The sequence below is a fragment of the Sciurus vulgaris genome (assembly GCF_902686455.1).
Source record: "Sciurus vulgaris genome assembly, chromosome: 11".
Taxonomy (NCBI): Eukaryota; Metazoa; Chordata; class Mammalia; order Rodentia; family Sciuridae; genus Sciurus; species Sciurus vulgaris.
Genome location: NC_136472.1, coordinates 124,853,843 through 124,873,447, shown reverse-complemented (window position 1 = coordinate 124,873,447; position 19,605 = coordinate 124,853,843). Strand labels below are relative to the sequence as shown.

General features: G+C 36.5%; 2 protein-coding genes across 9 annotated transcripts in view; one reads left to right on the top strand and one right to left on the bottom strand.

The window, feature by feature from the left end:
* KCNJ5 (potassium inwardly rectifying channel subfamily J member 5) overlaps window positions 1-19,605 on the bottom strand; it is a gene marked incomplete at its 5' end in the record, with an annotated part of 310,228 nt that overhangs the window by 74,802 nt on the left and 215,821 nt on the right. The window lies entirely within an intron of this gene.
* ARHGAP32 (Rho GTPase activating protein 32) overlaps window positions 1-19,605 on the top strand; it is a 288,492-nt gene that overhangs the window by 135,844 nt on the left and 133,043 nt on the right. For 2 of the 8 annotated variants that reach the window (XM_079104112.1, XM_079104111.1), the window contains exon 3: window positions 12,760-12,887. The exons of the other annotated variants lie outside the window; for them this stretch is intronic. The gene's annotated coding sequence lies outside the window, so the exon portion shown is untranslated. The remainder of the gene's footprint in view (window positions 1-12,759; window positions 12,888-19,605) is intronic. 8 annotated transcript variants of the gene reach the window in all.

Here is a 19,605-nt window from a genome sequence, read left to right as displayed (position 1 = left end):
GTGCTTCTCCCTATCACACACCATGCACACGTGCCCATACTCAAACTCATTTACTTTTGAAGGTTACCTCCTGAAGATTTTAAACTCTGCCTTCTCTTCTCTGCTCAACTGGGCTCTGTACTCCTACTTTTATACTTCTTCCCTCCCAGGTCTTTGCTGTTAATTGCTATGCACTTGATGTCCATATTCTTAGCTCTATCCCTCTGAGCATTCATTTACTACTTAGAGGTCCTGTAGCAACTATGAACTACAGATTTTCACTGATCTCATCTTTGCTGTTCCCTAAAATGAGTCTTCTCTTTTTTAACTTTACAGTTAAAAATTTTGTTTTCTCAAATATGTCAAGCATTCTTTCCCATCAGGGCTTTGGTATTTATGTTCCTTTGCCCAGAAAGTGCTTTCCCCAAATCATCAGCAAGGTTTACTCCCTTACTTCTAATAGATCTCCAGTTCAGATATTAAGTGTTGCCCTTACCATCTTAAATAAACAAATAACCCTGCCCTTCTTTCTCTTTCGTACTCTGCTCTGATTTTCTCTATGGTATTTACATATACTGAATATTTATATGTTGTCTTTTCCATTAGGTTGTAAGCTTCATGAGGACAGAGACTATCGTTTCTGGTTGGTTACTGCTTTCTTCTCTGTGCGTGTTACAGTAAATTCTCAGTAAATATTTGTAGAATAAGTGAAATTTTTATTCTTCATACAGATCGAATGACTTTCTTTTCCTTGAAAATGCCTTGACTTTTTCTGCTTCTTTATTTTATTTGTTGGACATTAATAGGAGCTTTCTAATTTCTCTTTTGTCCCTCTCCCCCTTTTTTTTGACAAAAATGAGACAATTGGTACATTTTTCTCAGATTATCACAAGTAGCCCTTTGTATTTGGACTGTTTCCTGCTGTATTGCTTACTTTCAAGGGAGGAACAGAAGTTGATAGAACATGGGTTATTTCTTCCTGAATTATCTTGAAGAAATATTTTGTTTATTGCTCCTTGGACAGATAAGCATCTACTCTATAGTACTTAGATTGATTCCTTCTACTCATCAACTTATAAAAACATTTGGAGTTTGCATAAAAGGAAAAATCTTTGCAAATGTTCTGAAAATGAGTATCTTGAGCTCTTTAATTACAGTGGGATGTGTAACAGTTTAGTTTTGATTGATGGGTGATTTTTAATTCAGAGGAATTGATGATGTTTATCATCTTACAGCTTATGAAAGCTGAATGTTTTATGTAACTGTTGCTTTGTGAATACTCACAAATGCAACCATTGGTTAATATGCAAAGTTTGGGTTTTGGATATTTGCCAGTATACTCAGAGCTGTTCAGTAAACAACTACAAACTCTACCCCATCCTCTTCGATGGTGCATACTGTTCTGGCTGAAGATTATGGAAATTCTCTGGTGTGAATCAAGTGGTGTTAATTATTGAAGATAATTAATGCAGTATTGAGAGTTCTGACATACATATTAAGTGACTTGTATGAAATTGAGTCAGTGCTTAAAGATCATTTTATTGTCAATTAGTAGACAGAAAACTACATTTCACAATTATGCTGTATAAGGCTTAGGTGATCTGGTGTTATATGTATGGGAGAATTCACTACATAGCTTTAAATTTTTTTTAAAACAAAATATTCGAGGAATACTAATTTTTATAAGTCTTGAACAACATTGGTTAGTCTAGAATCTATTTCTTTAATATAAATTTTGCCAATTAAACATCTCATTTGTGGTTCTTTTTCTGTTCATACTTTTATTTCAGAATTTATATTTTTATAGTATATAAATATATGCAAATTTTTATTAATAGATCTAGTATATTAAAACTGTGCAGTTGTAAATACTGATCAGTATCATTTTCTAGGAGCATTGAAAACGAACAAGAATCTACCTTAACAAAGTACCTGCAGAGATAATAGTACACCATTCTTAAATTTTCCTAGGAACCTTTATATAAAACATATGATAAGATCACAGACATTATTGAAACCAATTATCTTCTAAACAAATGAAATTCTTCATGGATCAGGGCAAATGGGAATGAGGTAAAGGAAGGGATTAATCTCAGTTATAGAAAAGTATTTATTTCTGGATATTTAAAAGTTTTGCTAGCTGGACGTAGTGGCATATGCCTGTAATCAGGGAGCTGAGGCAAGATGATTGCAAGTTCAAAGCCAGCCTTAGCAATTTATTGAGGCTCTAAGGAACATAGTTATGTGAGACCCTATCTCAAAAAAACCAAAAAAACAAAAAGGTTTAGGAATTGGCTCAGTGTTAAACCCCCTGTGTTCACTCCTTGGCATCCCCCCTCCCTGAAAAAAAAGTTTTGCTAATAATGTAAATGTTACTATTGGTTGGTAATCCAGCTATTATTGCCTACCAGAAGAGCTGTAGTAATCATACTTATGGTGCTTGCTAATAATTTTTCTCAAGTTATTTTAAGCATTGCCTCTGAATAATTTTTCCCTGTTGTTAACTGGTCTCTCTGAGGAGATATTTTCTAGTAGAAGAAAACCTGAAGGTAATTCTTTTGCTGCAAAAGAGTTAGTTTTATGACCACTTTTAGAAATAATATTTGTTAGTTCTTTTTACTCTGATCTTCGTACCTTTTATTCCCAGTCAAGATAGGAATAACTATGTAGTTAACTTATGACTATTTGCGTGCTGTCTGAATTATTCAGGGATTTAAATCTATTCCTATTTTTGTTTTTTAGCATTTACACATTGATGATCCTGGGTAACTCATTGGAGAATGTGTTTCTGGGCCCAGTCTGTGGTGTTCAGACATTAAGACAGGAAATGTATACCCTTTTACCATTATTTTTCAGTGCAGAACTTGCATTTTCATATATTTGAAGCATTTCTTTTAGTAAAGTTGCTAATCTTGTTATCAAGTATGATGTAGGTCAATAATGCTGTTGAGAGAACTCTAAGCAACATTCATAGATTTGATTTAGGAAGTGTTGCTTAAGTAATTGTTATTATTTTATGGAAACTCTTATTTGATCTCATGATACACATGATAAACTTAAAAAAGTTTAATTTTTTTCCTTAGTACTGCATGGTGATGATTTTTGTAGAGAATTGTAAAATTGCAAAGTACCTTCTAAATAAGTGAAAAAAATGTTATATGACTTATGCTTAGCATTAAGTATATTTGTTGTATCAAAATTCTTCTGAAAATATTCAGACAGATAACTTGTAGATTGAATTTCTTTGTGACATTCTTTAAGGATCATCTCAGTGATATTATTACTTAGAATGATAGACTATAGGTTTAGGAAATTTATCTCTTCTATGGTATTGAGATAATTATTATTGATTTTTCCCCCGTTTGTCTCTTCCTGGGTAAGAAAGGAGACAACATTTAAACTAATTATAATTTAAAAGCTTCTATTTTACATAGGCTATGTCAGAGATTCCTTGATGTGTTTCCTGTGGTTAAACTGGTTGAGTATGGAAACGGACAGTCAGTCCTATGGTCTTTCTTGATAGCACAGATTTTGTATAATAATTCATTTATCTGGTTGATCATGTGTATGTGTGTAGTTCTATCAATATACAGACAGCTCATACAATTTTTTCCTATTGTTTATTGTGTCTTGGTAGTTTAAAAGGCCAGAAATTTCCCCCATACGTCTACATTTTAGGCAGAAATGTCACTTTTCATCATAAATATCAAGAAATATACTATATAACACTAGTCTTAAAGTGCTTTGCCCTCTGTCACATGTTGAGTGATACAGATAATGCAGTGAATGAAATTTGAATCTGCTGAAGAGAATAAAAGTGAAAAGTGACAAAAAGTCATCATTTCCCCCCCCCTGGCATATTTTAAGATGTTATTTGCTAGTCTCATACATAAAGATGACTTTGATTGAGACTCCTTTCTCCATGCATATTATAGTGGGGTTTTCTTGAAGAAAAGGACATTCCTGGACCACTTTGGTAGTAGTACACTGTTAAATTGATTGATTTTAGGTGTCCTTTGTGAATGGGTGTTCCATGATATTATTATTCTTAATATTCTTCATAATGTATTAACTACTCATTTTTTTGGGGGGGGAAGAGAGAGAGAGAGAGAAAGAAAAAGACGTGTTATTTGACCACTAGGCCTTATCAAAATAGGGGGCATTTTATATAAATTAACATGTGTTATATAAGTAACTATTTCTTCAAGTTTTAGTAATAGATGTTATGGATCAGGGGTTGGTATTTCCTGACATCCTGCTCTGTTTTCTACTGTAGGAAGCCGTGCCTACATTGCTGATTTAAATCCTTATATTTCTGAATCTCTCGTCAGTGGACTTCTGGTGAAGTTTGGCGAATAGGAGGTGCTGGTAAAAGACTGGAGTGTAGGAAGAGGAGAAGAGCTAGGGTATTTCTCCCTCTCTTATTCTGCTTTGAGAAGACTCTTCAGGATGGTTCTGGCTTCCACAAGTTACTCATAATTTGACTCAGTGATTAACCAAAAAAATTTCTTTTACTACTTAACATGGATACATATCATCAGAGAAGCTTTTTTATTCTTGTTCTTTCCTAAATTGACTATAAATATGAATGTGTAGTTTTTCTTTTTCTTTTTTTTATTGTAAACAAATGGGATACATGTTGTTTCTCTGTTTGTACATGGCGTAAAGGCATACCATTTGTGTAATCATAAATTTACATAGGATAATGTTGTTTGATTCATTCTGTTATTTTTTCCCTTCCCCCCACCCCTCCCACCCCTCTTTTCCCTCTATACAGTCCTTCCTTCCTCCATTCTTGCCCCCCTCCCTAACCCTAACTCTAACCCTAACACTAACCCTTCCCTCCCCCCATTATGAGTCATCATCCACTTATTAGCGATATCATTCGTCCTTTGGCTTTTTGAGATTGGCTTATCTCACTTAGCATGATATTCTCCAATTTCATCCATTTGCCTGCAAATGCCATAATTTTATCATTCTTTATGGCTGAGTAATATTCCATTGTGTATATATATATATACCACAGTTTCTTTATCCATTCATCAATTGAAGGACATCTAGGTTGGTTCCACAGTCTGGCTATTGTGAATTGAGCAGCTATGAACATTGATATGGCTGTATCTCTGTAGTATGCTGATTTTAAGTCGTTTGGGTATAGGCCAAGGAGTGGGATAGCTGGGTCAAATGGTGGTTCCATTCCAAGTTTTCTAAGGAATCTCCACACTGCTTTCCAGAGTGGCTGCACTAATTAGCAGCCCCACCAGCAATGTATGAGTGTACCTTTCTCCCCACATCCTTGCCAACACCTGTTGTTGCTTGTATTCTTGATAATCGCCATTCTAATTGGGGTGAGATGGAATCTTAGGGTAGTTTTTTTTTTTTTTTTTCCTTAGGGTAGTTTTGATTAGCATTTCTCTTATTACTAGAGATGTTGAACATTTTTCCATATGTTTGTTGATTGCTTGTAGATCTTCTTCTGTGAAGTGTCTATTCATTTCCTTAGCCCATTTGTTGATTGGATTATGTGCATTCTTGGTGTAGAGTTTTTTGAGTTCTTTATAGATTCTGGAGATTAGTGCTCTATCTGAAGTATGACTGGCAAAGATTTTCTGCCACTATGTAGGCTCTTTCTTCGCATTGCTGATAGTTTCCTTTGCTGAGAGAAAGCTTTTTAGTTTGAATCTATTCCAGTTATTGATTCTTGCTTTTATTTCTTGTGCTATGGGAGTCCTGTTGAGGAAGTCTGGTCCTAAGCCGACATGTTGAAGATCTGGACCTACTTTTTCTTCTATAAGATGCAGGGTCTCTGGTCTGATTCTGAGGTCCTTAATCCATTTTGAGTTTAGTTTCGTGCATGGTGAGAGATATGGGTTTAGTTTGATTCTGTTGCATATGGATTTCCAGTTTTCCCAGCACCATTTGTTGAAGAGGCTATCTTTTCTCCATTGCATATTTTTGACCCCTTTGTCTAGTATGAGAAAATTGTATTTATTTGGGTTGGTGTCCATGTCCTCTATTCTGTACCATTGATCTACCTTTCTATTTTGGTACCAATACCATGCCGTTTTTGTTACTATTGCTTTGTAGTAGAGTTGAAGATCTGGTATTGCAATACCCCCTGTTTCACTCTTCCTGCTAAGGATTGCTTTAGCTATTCTGGGTTTCTTATTCTTCCAGATGAATTTCATAATTGCTTGCTCTATTTCTGTAAGGTACGTCATTGGGATTTTAATTGGAATTGAATTGAATCTGTATAGCACTTTAGGTAGTATGGCCATTTTGACAATATTAATTCTTCCTATCCAAGAACATGGGAGATCTTTCCATCTTCTAAGGTTTTCTTTAATTTCTTCCTTTAGTGTACTGTAGTTCTCATTGTAGAGGTCTTTCACCTCTTTTGTGAGATTGATTCCCAAGTATTTTATTTTTTTCGAGGCTATTATGAATGGGGTAGTTGTCCTGATTATTCTTTCCAAAGATTCATCACTTATGTATAAAAATGCATTAGATTTATGAGCATTGATCTTGTAACCTGCTACTTTACTGAATTCACTTATGAGTTCTAAAAGTTTTCTGGTGGAATTTCCTGGTTCCTCTAAGTATATAATCATATCATCAGCAAACAGGGATAGTTTGAGTTCTTCTTTTCCAATTCGTATCCCTTTAATTTCTTTGGTTTGTCTAATTGCTCTGGCTAGAGTCTCAAGAACGATGTTGAATAGAAGTGGTGAAAGAGGGCATCCCTGCCTTGTTCCAGTTTTTAGGGGGAATGCTTTCAGTTTTTCACCATTTAGAATGATATTAGCCATGGGCCTAGCATAAATGGCCTTTACAATGTGAAGGAATGTTCCCACTATCCCTGTTTTTTCTAGTGTTTTGAGCATGAAGGGGTGTTGTATTTTATCAAATGCTTTTTCTGCATCTATTGAAATAATCATGTGATTCTTGACTTTAAGTCTATTGATACGGTGAATTACATTTATTGATTTCCAGATGTTGAACCAACCTTGCATCCCTGGGATGAAACCCACTTGATCATGGTGCACTATCTTTTTAATATGTTTTTGTATGCGATTTGCTAAAATTTTGTTGAGAATTTTTACGTCAATGTTCATTAGGGATATTGGTCTGAAATTTTCTTTCCTCCATGTGTCTCTGTCTGGTTTAGGTATCAGTGTGATATTGGCTTCATAGAATGAGTTTGGGAGGGTTCCCTCCTCTTCTATTTTATGGAATACTTTGAGAAGTATTGGAATGAGCTCTTCTTTAAAGGTTTTGTAGAACTCGGCTGAGAACCCATCTGGTCCTGGACTTTTCTTTGTTGGTAGGCTTTTGATGACTTCTTCTATTTCAGTACTTGAAATTGGTCTATTTAAATTGTGTATGTCCTCCTCGTTCAGTTTAGGCAATTCATATGTCTCTAGAAACCTGTTGATGTCTTCAAAATTTCCTATTTTTTGGAGTATAGATTTTCAAAATAGCTTCTAATTATGTTTTGTATTTCACTCGTGTCTGTTGTGATATTTCCTTGTTCATTCTGAATTTTAGTGATTTGGGTTTTCTCTCGTCTTCTCTTTGTTAGTGTGGCTAAAGGTTTATCAATTTTGTTTAGTTTTTCAAAGAACCAACTATTTATTTTGTCAATTTTTTGTATTGTTTCTTTTGTTTCAATTTCATTGATTTCAGCTCTGATATTAACTATTTCCTGTCTTCTACTACTTTTGGTGCTGTTCTGTTCTTCTTTTTCTAGGGCTTTGAGCTGTAGTGTTAGGTCGTTTATTTGTTGAGTTTTACTTCTTTTATTAAATGCGCTCCATGAAATAAATTTCCCTCTAAGTACTGCTTTCATAATGTCCCAGAGATTTTGATATGATGTTTCTTTGTTCTCATTTACCTCTAAGAATTTTTTAATTTCCTTCCTAATATCTTCTGTTATCCATTCATCATATAATAGCATATTGGTAATCTCCAGGTGTTGGAATAGTTTCTGTTTTTTACTCTTTCATTTATTTCTAACTTTAATCCATTATGATCTGATAGAATACAAGGTAGTGTCTCTATCTTCTTGTATTTGCTAACATTAGCTTTGTGGCCTACTATATGGTCTATTTTAGAGAAGGATCCATGTGCTGCTGAGAAGAAAGTGTATTCACTCTTGGTTGGATGGTATATTCTATAAATGTCCGTTAAGTCTAAATTATTGATTGTGTTATTGAGATCTGTGGTCTCTTTTTTTAATTTATGTTTGGAAGATCTGTCCAATGGTGAGAGAGGTGTGTTAAAATCACCTAGTATTATTGTGTTATGTTCTGTTTGGCTTCTGAAATTGAGAAGGATTTGTTTGACATACATGGATGAGCCACTGTTTGGGGCATAGATGTTTATGATTGTTATATCTTGCTGATTTATGCTTCCCTCAAGCAGTATGAAGTTTATCCCTTCTGACTAACTTTGGCTTGAAGTCCACATTATCTGAAATGAGGATGGATACTCCAGCTTTTTTGCTGAGTCCATGTGCATGGTATGTTTTTCCCCATCCTTTCACCTTTAGTCTATGGGTATCTTTTTCTATGAGGTGAATCTCTTGCAGGCAACATATTGTTGGATCTTTCTTTTTAATCAATCTGCCAGTCTTTGTCTTTTGAACGATGAATTCAGGCCATTAACATTCAGGGTTATTATTGAGATATGATTTGGTTTCCGGGTCATTTGGTTCAGTTTTTAAACTTTATTTATTTATTTATTTGACACGACTTGGTTTCTCCTTTATTTGACAATTCCTTTAGGATACTTCCTCCCTTTGCTGATTTGCTTCTTTGTTTTTCATCTCTTCCTCATGGAATATTTTGCTGAGAATGTTCTGTAATGCTGGCTTTCTTTTTGTAAATTCCTTTAGCTTTTGTTTATCATGGAAGGATTTTATTTCATTGTCAAATTTGAAGGTAAGTTTTGCTGGGTATAAGATTCTTGGTTGGCATCCATTTTCTTTCAGAGCTTGAAAAATGTTGTTCCAGGCCCTTCTAGCTTTTAGGGTCTGGATTGAAAAATCTGCTGATATCCGTATTGGTTTTCCCCTGAATGTAATTTGGTTCTTTTCTCTCACAGTCTTCAAAATTCTGTCTTTATTTTGTATGTTAGGTATTTTCATTATAATGTGCCTTGGTGTGGGTCTGTTGTAATTTTGTGTATTTGGAGTCCTATAAGCCTCTTGAACTTGATTTTCCATTTCATTCTTCAGATTTGGGAAATTTTCTGATATTATTTCATTGAATAGATTGTTCATTCCTTTGGTTTGTTTCTCTAAGCCTTCCTCAATCCCAATAATTCTTAAATTTGGCCTTTTCATGATATCCCATAGTTCTTGTAGATTCTGTTCATGATTTCTTACCATCTTCTCTGTTTGTTCAACTTTGTTTTCAAGGTTAAATATTTTGTCTTCAATGTCTGAGGTTCTGTCTTCCAGGTGTTCTATCCTATTGGATATGCTTTCTATGGAGTTCTTAATTTGGTTTATTGTTTCCTTCATTTCAAGGATTTCTGTTTTTTTTTTTCAATATCTCTAACTCTTTATTGAAATGATCTTTTGCTTCCTGTATTTGCTCTTTTAACTGTTGATTGGTGCGCTCATTTAATGCCTGCATTTACTCTTTCATCTCATCTTTCAGTGCCTGCATTTGCTCTTTCATCTCATCGTTTGCTTCCCTGATCATTTTAATTATGTACATTCTGAACTCCTTTTCTGTCATTTCTTCTGCCATGCTGTCATTGGGTTTTATTGATGTAACATCTAGATTCGTTTGGGGCATTTTCTTCCCTTGTTTTCTCATATTGTTCAGGTGTCAGTGGACCGCTGAGATATTGCAGATTTTCCTCTATTCACTTATAATGTCCCTGAAGATTTCTAGTATATCCCCTCTTAGTCTTCAGTAGGCTGAAGTCTTGGAGGAAGTTGATAATGCGGTGCTCCACAAGGAAGCTGCCTCTCTAGGGGTGGTGGCCTTCAGGTAGGGTATATTCCCTGGTAGTGGGCAGAGGTGCCTCCACTTGTTGACCAATGGTCATCTGAAGGGGAACTAGGCTGCGGGCTAAGGCAATGCCTGTTTGGGCCTGTGTCTCTGGTTTTACCGTCCTTGTGGGAAAACCTCACCCGGCAGGGAAGACTCACCTGGTGGGGAGGTCTCGTTGGTCAGTTCCCCTCCTTGAGGTTCCCCTCAATCTACAGCTACCGCCTGGGCTGGGCTGCCTTCCTCTGCAAAGTTCCCAGGGGCCTGGCCCTACCTCCTGGGCCTGCGAGTCTCACCCTTCACAGACGAGTCTCCTTAGGCTCCCTCTCCTCAGAGAATCTGCCCCCAGTCCTGGAACCTTCGCTCCGCCCCTAAGTGTTTCTTTGTGTGGCTCTTCCACCAAGAAGCCTCCTAGGTCCTGGGACCCTGCTCTGCACCTAATCGCCTGGCTATGCGGCCCCTCCTCTGAGCAGCCACCTGGAGCCCCGTACAATCGCTCTGAGTCCCAGAGACCCGCCGCACGCCTCTTCCTCCAGACAGCCGCCCGGTGTTCTGGTGCGGTCAGTAGGAGTCCAAGCAACTCACTGCGTGCCTCCTCCTCCCGCCAACCGCCTGTAGCCCTGGGCAGTCACTCCGAGTCCAAGTGACCTGCCCCATTCCTCGTCCTCCTCGAGGTAGTCCCCCTGGTGTTTAGTTGCAGTCACTCTGATTCGCTCTGAGTCCACGTGACCTGCTGCACACCTCCTCCGGGCAGCTGTCTGGAGCTCTGGTGCGGCCACTCGAGACCAAGCGACCCACCGCGCTTCTCCTCCAGTCAGCCCCCCGGTGTTCAGGAGCGGTCGCTTTGAGTCCAAACAACTCACCACTCCCCTCCTACTCTGAGCAGCCGCCTGGAGCTCCAATGCAGTCACTGCGAGTCCAAGCGACCCACCAAGCTCCTCCTCCTCCTCCTCCTACTCCGGGCAGGCCCCGGTGTTCAGGAACGGTCGCTTTGAGTCCAGACAGCTCACTACGCAGCTCCTCCTCTGGCAACCGCCCGTATCTCTGGTATAGTCACTCCGAATCCAAGCGGCCACCCTCCTCCTCCTCCTCCTCCTCCTCCGCTTCCTCCTCCGGGCAGGCAGGCCCCGGCATTCAGGAGTGGTTGCTCTGAGTCCAAACAGCTCGCTGAGCAGCTCCTCCTCTGGCAACCGCCTGTATCTCTAGTGCAGTTGCTCCGAGTCCAGGCGCCTCGCCGTGCTGCTCCTCCTCCTCCTCCTCCTCCTCCTCCTCCTCCTCCTCCTCCTCCTCCTCCTCCTCCTCCTCCGGGCAGGCCCTGGCGTTCAGGAGTGGTCGCTGTGAGTCCAAACAGCTCTCCTCACAGCCCCTCCTCTGGGCCACCGCCCGGAGCCCCAGTGGTTGCTCCGAGTCCAAGCGCTGTGCTGAGTGGCCTCCTCTCCGACGCTCCCAGTTGTCCGTGTTCACTGCTCCAGCGGGGGGAGGGGTGTCTCGCTGGGCAGCTCTACTTCACAATGTTCAATGTGTTCCGGGACGACCGCCCCATCCTGGACGCCTCCCCTACGCGAGAGACTCACCTGGCTGCTTTGAGTTGGTCCCACGTCTCTCAATATCTCCTCTTTAGAATCCAGAGCCCTGGAGCAACATGAAATGCCGCCACCCTCTAGTCCGCCATCTTGAAAAAGCCTGTAGTTTTTCAAATTGAGTTATATAGACTTATCTAATCTCATTTATTTATGAGAAATGGTTAGGCATTTACCAATAGTTTCTGTAGGGTAATCTGCAAAGGAAAAGAGGCTATCTAGCTTCCTTGCTTTTTCTTTCTTTTTCTTTTTCCTTTCCTCTCCTCTCTCATTGTTTCAGACTTTGTTTATCAAAGCAAACATATAGATTATGCAGAAAAGTGAAAAAGTCACTCATATAATTCCATTTTCTACCGTGATGACATTACATTGGTATATTTCCTTTAAGGCTTCTTACAGTGCAGAGTTTTAAAGATAACATTCATGTAAGCATGTTTTTCTTATACAGATGACTCCAACTTGTTAGTTTCAAAGAGTGTTGCTTTGTTGATATGTCCCCTTTTCCCATTACGTCTGGAAATATGATTTTTAAAAAAAATTTGGTGGTACCAAGTATTGAACTCAGGAGTGCTCTACCACTTACCTATATTCTCAGCCCTGTTTATTTTTTATTTCAAGACAGGCCTCCCTCTATTGCTCAGGCTGACCTTGTACTTGTGAATCTTTCTGCCTCAGCTTCCAGAGTAGCTGGGATTACCTGTGTGTGCTGGAATATGAATGGTGACCATGATTTTTTATGATCGGAGCAATGTATAATTTTGTATATCCTTCTTTTCTACTTATCATAAGTATTCTACCTTATTATTAAGGTGTTCTAGTACAGAGAAAACTGAGTATTCTCCTTTGTGCATCCTAGAATGTGTCATACGTAGGTAAAGGAGTCATTGGATTCATTAGAAGAAAGAGATTTCTGAAGAAGACTGGGTGGCGGGCATAGCATAAGGACACCTTAGAGAGGGGAATAGAAAATTATGTTTCCATTGAGAAGAGAATTCCGCTTTCCTTCCGTTAAAGGATAAGAACAATGTTTTTGAGTGTTGCAAAGTTAGATATAGAACAGCCTGTAACTTTTACACTTGGAATATAGGGTTGCAAGGGAGAGAGGAGAGCTGGCTGTTAGGTACTGAGTCAGATCTGGATCCTTCACACTGATGACCTATCCCTATCCCGCCTGCAGAATTTGTTCTTTCTTCCAGGTTTTGCCTTCAGATGTGAGCAGGAGGTTTTGGAGCCTGAAGTCAGTGCATTCAGTGGAGTACTGGATGCAAGAGCTTCCAAGGGGTGGCATCATGGTCCTGGGAAAAGAGTCATGATTGCCTGAGAGGTAAAGGAGCACCCAGAGCCTCGGATCACTTAGGAGTCCCTGTGGTCTTAGAGGACCACCTTGAAAATACTTGTGTTCTGTATAAGAAATCACAAATTTAGGGGCTAAAAATAATACCTTTTTTTTTTTTAAATCTCTGTAGTCTTCCCTGGCTTAACTGGGTTCTTTGCTCAGGGTCTTGTAAGGCAAAAATTAGAAGAGTTCACTGGGTTGGGTTCTCATCTGAAGGTCTGTGGAGGAATATGCTTCCTGCTGCATTCAGGTGGTGAATGTAGTTCCTTGTGATTGTATGTCTGAGATGCCTGTTTCCTTGCTGACTCTTAGTGGTGACTCGTTCTTTGCTCTTAGAGTTACCTGGATTTCTCCTCATATGGCCCTCAGTCTTCAAAGCCAGTAACAATCCCTCATGCATTAGACCTTTGATTTTCCTTTCTGTTACTAGCTGGAGAAAACTCTGCTTTTTATGTTCTTGTGTGATTAGAGTGGGCTCACCCAGGTAAATTTAGTATTATAAAAGATTTAAATTACAAATGCAGAATCATTTCACATCAATACCTAGATTGATTGTTTAATGAGGGGCTTGGGAGAGAATGTGCTTTAGAATTTTACCAGTGAGTATTATATGTTTTTTTCTGATTTTTATGCTTCATAATATATCTTTAGTTTGTGTTGACATTAGTTGGTAGAAATTAGAGATGTTCCAGACATTTTAGATTCACTTAATAATCCATGAAACTTATTGCTCAGCGGAGGTGGGGGCGACCAATTTATGTGTGCAGCGTATTGTTATTGATATTAAATGGAAACAGTAATAAACAGTAATAATAAGTAGTAATAAACATTTAATGATTATACAACACCATATAAAATAGGATATTTACTTGCTGTTCCTTTAATTAATAGGATCCTGAATTTGTTATATGTTTTTCAATTTGATGAATATCTTTATGATGAGGTTTACTTTTTCTTTTTACTATTATCCTGCATAATACTATTATCTCCAGAGTATGGAGATCCCCAAATTACTTGCTTAAAGGATTTAATAATTTATATTATAATCAGAAATGTTTAGTGTTTTTTGTGCCATATCTTTTCAGTCTTAGAAGTTTTTAGTCTCATGTTTGGATAAGGGAGAAACTATTTCTCATTGTTCAATTTTTTTTCATTTTAAAATTTCATTATCTTTGAATAGTTAATGTATCTGCATTAGACTTAGTAGCTTTAGTGATAAAAATTCAATTTAATTCAAATACTGTGACAAATGTACTATGTAAATCAGTATTTCTTTCTTGGTCTCATCTCTTCACAGTGAAATGGCTGAATCAGATGTCTTGCAGCTCAGTGATGCATTAACCATGCTGCATGCCCCATTTTTTTCCCCTTAGTTAAAAAATCTATAATGCTTGCTGGCATTCTGCTAGTACCTGTCAATACGGAGTCTATAGTATTTTGAGGAAAGTAGTCACACACATAGGTAATATGGAGGGGCTGAGGATTGTGGGGGTACTGACAGTAGAAGTTGGTAGCTTTATGGTTCTGTATCAGAACACCAAACATCACATGACTGCTGTATCACTTTGTCAGTCAGTCACACCCAGTCAGTGTTAGTGTTTTTCTTGAACATGGGATCAAGTGAATAAACTATTAGAGAGATTCTTTAAAGATCTGCACTAGTGGAGGAATGGTAGGCTTTTGGGGGCAGTGTTAGGGTTAGAGAACTACAGAACTGGATAAAATATTGCCAATTCCTATTTATGTAAGTTTTTCCATTTCAAATTCTGTTTTCCTGAAATGGATGAACTTGTCCTTGTGTGGTTTAACTTGTTCAGATTATAGGGAAACAAATGCTTCCTTTGTTATAGATGCCATGTTTTTCAAGATTGCTGTAGTTTTTTGCTGTAGGAACACATACTTTTGGCTTATACCAAGATTGTGGTGAACTTTCAGATCTTGTTACTTGGATTCTTGTCAAAGTGTACTCCCTACCACATCCTTACATAACTGAGTTTTGAATATAAATTCAGGACTTTTAATTTTTATTCTAAGTGAACTTCATATTCATTTTAGTTTGTCTTGCAGCTTATTAAAACCTCTTTGAATTCCATTATTCATGGTGTAGTGTCCCTTTCAGTTTTCTTCTCTTTTCCATATATTTTTGTCTTTCATAAGAATATTGAGAAAAGTTAGGGATGAAAGAGCCCTGTGGCATGCCACCTCCTTCCTGTTGCACATTAATTTACAGTAGTTAACACTTATTTAACATTCTTTGGTATTTAATAAACTTCCAATTTAACTGTATTAATGCTGAACTTTCTTGCATAGGTGTATCACAGGGGCCTCAGTTACATACCTTGCTGTAATCAAGATTCAGCGCCTTATGTGTTTGTCACTTCTGTCATTTAGCTGTTTTATTTAAACATACACAGTCAAGCAAAACATACACAAAATAGAAATGAGTAAGGACTTCAACTTAATTTCTTTGATTTTATATTTGTGTCTCTTATGTGGAAAACCTTATTTTTTAGTGACATTAACAATTCCTTGTTTATTTCAGTCTTCCACTCTTAATAGTTTCAACATAATGCCAGTATGACAATTTGTTTCATCTCTAGGATATATCCTCTTAGGGATCTGTTACTCTGCCTTATTGTCATTTGAGGTAATTCTCTCTGTGTGCATAAACCACTACCTTATCATTAGGTTCATTAGTTTTATTTTTTTATTTTTAGGGATTGCCCTTTTATCCATTTTTATTTTGTTTTATTTTATTTCACAAATGTTTAAGACATTTACATGGCCCCAAGATCTGACCTTCAGTGTAAGACTTTCTGAATAATCTACCTTCTAGGTCTATCACTTTCTTTGCTTCCAGGTTAACATTTTAAATTAGTTTTTGCCTTATCCTTTTAAAAACTATAACAAAACAGATACAATTTTATATCCCCCCCTTTCTTGGCAGTGCTAGGAATTGAACCTAAAGCCTAATGCATACTGGACAGACACTTTACCACTGAAGTAGACCCCCAAATCCTTATATTTACCCTCTTTTAAAGGTCAACCTGGTGAAGACTGTAGCAGTAGGCTGAAATTTTCCTTCATTTATTTTATAGTTATGACTATTCCATTGTGTAGATGTAGATGCAGCATCTGTATTCAACTGTTCCTTTATTGATGGACAGCTGTTATTTCCATTCTAGCAGTTACTAGAAACAGTCCTACAGAAAATAGCCTTACACATCTGATATTGTACTTTTGTTAATGTAAGAAAACAATGATTAAAATAATAAAACTAGCATTATTTTAGTAGGATTTGAGAGAAAGAGCAGAGGTAAACATTTTTAATCTACCATTCTTAAAGAGAAGTCTTGCTAGAGATTCTATTTTTATTATTTGTACTTTTTAGATATACATGACAGTAGGGTATTTTTTGATGTATAATACATATATGGAGAATAACTTCCCATTCTTGTGGTTGTACATGATGTGGAACTACATTGGTTATGTATTCATATATGAACATAGGAATGTTATGTCTTATTCATTTTACCTTCTTTCCTATTTCTACCCCCTCTTCATTCCCCTTTATCTAATTCAATGAATTTCTATCCCCCCCCCCCCATTGTGTATTAGCATCTGCATTGTCAGAGAGAAAATTCAATCTTTGGTTTTATGGGATTGACTTATTTCACTTAGCATGATCGCCTTCAATTCCATCCATTTACCAGCAAATGCCATAATTTCCTTCTTCTTTATGGCTGAGTAATATTCCATTGTGTGTATATACCACAGTTTCTTTATCCATTTATGTGTTGTAGGGTACTTTGTTTGGTTCCATAGCTTTTGCTAGATATTTGTATCATGAATGGGTATACTGAATTTTTTCAGATAATTTTTCTTGTCTATTGTAATAATCTGATGTTTTTCCTCCATTTATTTTAATTATAATTAAGGTCAAATGATGAAAATAGATTTTATATTATTAAACTGTCCTTGCATTTGTGGGACAAATTCAATTTGGTTATGAGTTTTTTTTTTATTATAATGATGAATTTGGTTTGCTATTTTATGCATCTCCAGTTAATAAATCAGCCTGTGATTTTCTATTCTCATGCTATTGTCTGTTTTTTCTCATTTAATTTTTTCATTTACTTTTTTCACAGATGTATTTGCAAATCCTATATGTATAACTTGTTGAATTTTTGCTTATGTTTTCTTCTTTTATGACTCTCATGAAGATTTAAACAAAGAACTTTTCTTGCAATTCAGTAAGCAGTCTTTACTGTCTCCCATTCAGTCAGTACCTTTCCTGCCAGAGGTAACCAGGCTCCTAAATATGATGTCCTAAGATACATACTGTTCGTGTCTGGATACTGTTATGTATACAATCGAATGGGTTTCCTGTTTCTGCGGTGGTTATTTATTCTAAGCAGTGTTTATATTTATACTAAACACTGTTTCATATTCTTAATGGTTATTGAAATATTCCCTTTAGTGATGTGCTCATTCAGGTCTTACCTTTTTCTTTTGTTGGGTTGTCAGTTTTTTTTTTTTTTTTTTAAATGAACTGTGGATACTAATCCTTCATCTGATATTTGTGTTTTCAGTTTCTTCTTTTAAACTCTGATTTGTCTTTTCATGTGGTTAATGACTTCATTTAGTAAACAAAAATTTTTAGCTTTAGTGAAGTACAATTCATTAATATACTTTTGATTATGATTTATTTTTGTGGGTGTACTATTTTAAGAAATCTATGTGGGGGCTGGAGTTGTAGTCCAGTGGTAAAATGTTTCCTAGCATGTGTGAGGCACTGGGTTCAATTCTCAGCACCACATTTGAGTAAATAGAAATAAAGTTCTGTGAACAACTAAAAAAATTATATATATATTATATATATTACATATATGTAATATATATATATATATATATATGCACACATAAAGAAATTTATGTGTTACCCTAGTGTAATGAAGATATTTTCTAGAAAAACAGGTTACCTCTGTTTGGAGCTGATGTGCATGATGTGAGGGTGGGATCAACATTCATTTTTTTCCATATAGAAATCTGATTGAGTACATTTACTGAAATGAGTATCTTTTTTTCCTGATAATTGCAGTGTTTTGTTATAAAACAAATAATCACATTATTGATTGCTGTCTGAATTTTCTCTAAATTGATCCCTTTGTCTAGATTTGGGCCCAAACTCTCTATCTTAATTATTATAATTTTATAGCAAATCTTGCCATCTGGTAGAGAAAGTCTTCCAACTTTGCTCTTTTTGTCTTTTGATATATCTATGTGATTTTTTTCCCCTACGCTTTCATATAAATTTTTAGAATTAGTGTGCCAATTTCACAGATGAATTTGTAGATAATTTTGAAGGAAAATGGATTCCCTGACAAAATTGCATTTTACAATCTATGTTAGTCAGGTATGTGTATATTATAGATACATCTAGAGTTTTTAAAAATCTTGAACAACATTTGAAATTTTTAGTGAAGTCTGTTTTACTTGTTAACACTGCTGTTACAAAATACCTTATACTAGGTAATTTATAAATAACAAAAATTTATTGCTCACAGTTCAGGAGCCTGGGAAGTCCAAGATCCAGGTGCTAGCAGATTCGATGTGTGATGGGGCCTGTTTCTTGTAGATGGTGCATTTGGTGTATCCTCACATGGTAGAAGGAGCCAAGGGGAACCCCAAAGCCTCTTGTTCAAGGGCCAGATGAAACTTCAATCTGAACCTAACTGGACTGATGCTCAGTAAAACAACAGTCAGTATTCCCCCAGAGGATTTCTGTGGGAATCAAAGTCTTACAACATAATATCAAAATATTTCCAACATAATCTGCTATGGTTTGAATGTGGTGTGTCCCACAAGGTTCGTGTCTGAGACTTTAGTCTTCAATTTGGTATCATTGTATTGAGCACATTGTCACTCCATTGTGCATCCTCCAAGGGTTTTTGCTCCCCAACACACATAATATTTATTTATTTTAGAGTTTGCATGTACTTGTGCGTTTTTATTTTATTTCATTTTGACTTTTTTTCTTCCCTCCAGTTTTTAGTTGTAATCAGTGTAGTAGACTTTTTTGAAATAAATTTTGCTGGTATAGAATTCTATGTTGACAAAGTTTTGAAAAGTACTTGAAAGAACTCAGTTCACCTCTTCTCCTTTTTATTTTCCTTAACATAATATGCTTTCATTTTTTTATGTGATTAAGATTTTCTCTCTTAGTGGTTTTTAACCATCTGATTATGATATTTATTGGTTTGGTTTTGTAAATGTTAATTATGCTTTGTATTTACTGAGTTTTCTGGATCATTGTGTTCATAATTTTCATGAAATTCAGAAGCTTTATCCATTATTTTTCTCTATATAATGCTTTTTGTTCCTTTTTTCCTTCTGTGCACCCTGGGCATTCCCCCCACCCTCTGTTTTTTTCTGCCTTCTGTTATACACATTAATACTATTATTATAGATACTGTATTTTTCATCTTTAGTAGTCCCACTAATTTTTAAAATAATTTTCTTTCTTCATTGTTTGTTTTCTCTTTCCCATTAATGAGTCTATTGAACATACTAAGTGTTTGAACCTATTGTTTTTTTTTTTTTTTGCTAGTGCCAATACTTTTGTTGCTTGTGGGGTCTCTTCTGTGTTTTAAAGTTTTTTTTATTCATGTACACACATGGGATACAACTTTTCATTTCTCTGGTT